We start from the raw sequence: 3961 nt of genomic DNA on the forward strand, positions 1-3961 counted from the left end.
CTTAATGCATTAAAGTGTTATTATGAGGGATAATAATCATATATGTTTGGACTTTTTAAGGAATTCATGTGTTGTATTTCAAACAAATTTTTTTATGCTTGTTCTTAATGCATTAAAGTTTTATTATGAGGGTAAGTTTTGGGGGTTGGGAGAAGTTAATAAATATTAAGATTTTTTTTTTTAAATCAAAAAATCAGGAAATTTAAATTGGGAGATTGGAGCTCCCACAAGGCTTGGGGTTAAAAACCTCATTTTGCTTAACATATAGTATAGATAGCATATCACATGTGCTATGCACGGATTGTGTTTACAATTATCTATATATGTGAATTGCGATTTTTAAATATCTTTTTTTTTTTTGTTAAATGCCTTTTTTTTTCCTTTTTATATTATATTAAAGTTTAATATTTTGATAATAATTATATGTGTTAGATTTTTCAAGGAATTAAATGTCTTTTTTTTTATTATATTATATTAAAGTTTAATATTTTGATAATAATCATATGTGTTGGACTTTTCAAGAAATTTTTTTTATGCTTGTTCTTAATACATTAAAGTATTATTATGAGGGATAATAATCATATGTGTTGGGACTTTTCAAGGAATTCATATGTGTTGGATTTCAAAAAAAAAAAATTTATGGTTGTTATTAATGTGTTAAAGTGTTATTATGAAGGTAAGACTTGGGGATTTGGAGAAGTTAATAAATGCTAAGTTTTTTTTTTTTAAATCAAAAAATCAGGAAATTTAGATTAGGAGATTGGAGCTCTCACAAGGCTTGGGGTTAAAAACCCCCTTTTGCTTAATATATAGTACTAGCCTATTACCCGTGCTATGCACGGGATAATTATAAATATTTATTTTAGATTTTTTTAGTATATAAATTATGTTTTTTAAGATTTTTTATAATAATAATTTAGCAATCTTATCACTAACTATAGTGTATTGGAGAAATTAAAAAGGGTACTGCAGTAACTATGCACGAGTTGTATCTATAATTATCTGTGTGAGGGGATTATTAACGCTGATTAGATAATTTTGACCAAATCAATAAATTCAGGCATGTGGAAAGACATGTGGGTTGAAAAAATGTAATAAATGCTGATCATGGGATATATACGTGAATTGTGATTTTTAAATGTCTTTTTTTTAAAATGTCTTCTTTTTATTTTTCTTTTTTATATTATATTAAAGTTCAATATAATAATCATATGTGTTGAACTTTTCAATGAATTAAATGTCTTGTTTTTTTATATTATATTAAAATTTAATATTTTGATAATAATCATATGTGTTATACTTTTTAAGGAATTTTTTTTAATACCTGTTCTTAATGCATTAAAGTGTTATTATGAGGGATAATAATCATATGTGTTGAAATTTTTCAAGAAATTCATATGTGTTGGACTTTCAAGAAATTTTTTTTATACTTATTCATAATGCATTAAAGTGTTATTATAAGGGTAGAGTAATGCTAGAGATTCCAAATATTCTACCAAAAGTTTTACCAAATGTCTCACATGGGTGTGGGACCCACACAATGTGGGTCCCATGTGGGTCCCACACCCATGTGAGACATTTGGTAAAACTTTTGGTATCAAGAAATTTAGATTGGGATATTGGAACTCCCACAAAACTTGTGGGTTGGAGATAGATATAAATAAATAGATAGATATAGATATTTATATTTGTTTTAAATTTTTTTTAATATACATATTATTTGTTTTGGAAAAGGTACTGTAATAATTATGAAAGAAGTCAAAAAGTCTTGTGGGTTGAGAGAAGTTAATAAATGCTGAGGTTAATTTTTTTTTTAAAAACAAAAAATTAGAAAATTAGGATTGGCATATTGGAGCTTCCACAAGCCTTGGGGTTTAGAAACCCCTTTTGCTTAATATATAGTACTAGCATATCACCCGTGCTATGCACGGATTATGTTTACAATTATCTATATATATGAATTGTGATTTTTTAAATGTTTTTTTTTAAATGTCTTCTTTTTTTCTTTTTTTATATTATATTAAAGTTTAATATTTTGATAATAATCATATGTGTTGGACTTTTCAAGGAATTAAATGTCTTTTTTATTATTATATTATATTAAAATTTAATATTTTGATAATAATTATATGTGTTGGACTTTTGAAGAAATTTTTTTTATGCTTGTTCTTAATGCATTAAAGTGTTATTATGAGGAATAATAATCATATGTGTTGAAACTTTTCAAGGAATTCATATGTGTTGGATTTCAAAGAAGTTTTTTTATACTTGTTCTTAATGCATTAAAGTGTTATTATGAGGGTAAGACTTGGGAGTTGGAATAAGTTAATAAATGTTAAGATTTTTTTTTTAAAAATCAAAAAATCAGGAAATTTAGATTGGGAGATTGGAGCTCCCACAAGGCTTGGGGTTAAAAACCCCCTTTTGCTTTATATATAGTATAGATAGATTGTGATTTTTAAATGTCTTTTTTTTTCCCCTTTTTTATATTATATTAAAGTTTAATATTTTGATAATAATCATATGTGTTGGACTTTTTAAGGAATTAAATGTATTTTTTTTATTATATTATATTAAAATTTAATATTTTGATAATAATCATATGTGTTGGACTTTTCAAGAAAAAATCTGAAAATTTAGATTGGGAGATTGAAGCTCCCACAAGGTTTCGGGTTAAAAACCCCCTTTGCTTAATATATAGTACAAGCCTATCACCCGTGCATAGATATTTATATTTTTTTAATATATAGATTATATTTTTTAAGATTTTTTATAAAAATAATTTAAAAGTCTTATCACTAACTATGGTGTATATGAGAAATTAAAAAGGCTACTGCAGTAACTATGCACGAGTTGTATCTATAATTATTTGTGTAGGGAGATTTTAAATGCTGATTAGGGATTTTGACCAAATCAATAAATGCAGGCATGTGGAAAGACATGTGGATTGAAAGAAAGTTAATAAATGTTAATTAGGAGATTTTGACCAAATCAATAAATACTGAGTTTTTTTTTAAATAAAAAATTTAGAAAATTAAGGTTGGGAGATTGGAACTCTATGTGAATTGTGATTTTTAAATGTTTTTTTTTTAATTTTAAAATGCCTTTTTTTTCTTTTTTATATTATATTAAAGCTTAATATTTTGATAATAATCATATGTGTTGGACTTTTCAAGAAATTAAATGTCTTTTTTTTTTATTATATTATATTAAAATTTAATATTTTGATAATAATCATATGTGTTGGACTTTTCAAGGAATTAAATGTCTTTTTTTTTATTATATTATATTAAAATTTAATATTTTGATAATAATCATATGTGTTGGACTTTTCAAGAATTTTTTTTTATACTTGTTTTTAATGCATTAAAGTGTTATTATGAGAGATAATAATCATATGTGTTGGGACTTTTCAAGTAATTCATATGTGTTGGATTTCAAATTTTTTTTTTTTATACTTGTTCTTAATGCATTAAAGTGTTATTATGAGGGTAAGACTTGGGAGTTGGAAGAAGTTAATAAATGCTAAGATTTTTTTTTTAAATCAAAAAATCAGGAAATTTAGATTGGGAGATTAGAGCTCCCACAAGACTTAGGGTTAAAAACCCTCTTTTGCTTAATATATAGTACTAGCCTATCACCCGTGCTATGCACGGGATAATTATAGATATTTATATTTGTTTTAATTTTTTTTTAATATATAAATTATGTTTTTTAAGATTTTTTTATAAAAATAATTTAATAATCTTATTACTAACCATAGTGTACAGAATAAATTAAAAAGGCTACTGCAGTAATTATGCACAGGCTGTATCTATAATTATTTGTATGAGGGGATTAAATGCTAATGAGGGATTTTGACCAAATTAATAAATGTAGGCATGTGGATTGAAAAAAGTTAATAAATGCTGATTAGGGGATTTTGACCAAATCAATAAATACTGAGATTTTTTTTTTTAAA

This window comes from Camellia sinensis, chromosome 7 (genome assembly GCF_055761805.1).
Source record: "Camellia sinensis isolate YWXY chromosome 7, ASM5576180v1, whole genome shotgun sequence".
Taxonomy (NCBI): Eukaryota; Viridiplantae; Streptophyta; class Magnoliopsida; order Ericales; family Theaceae; genus Camellia; species Camellia sinensis.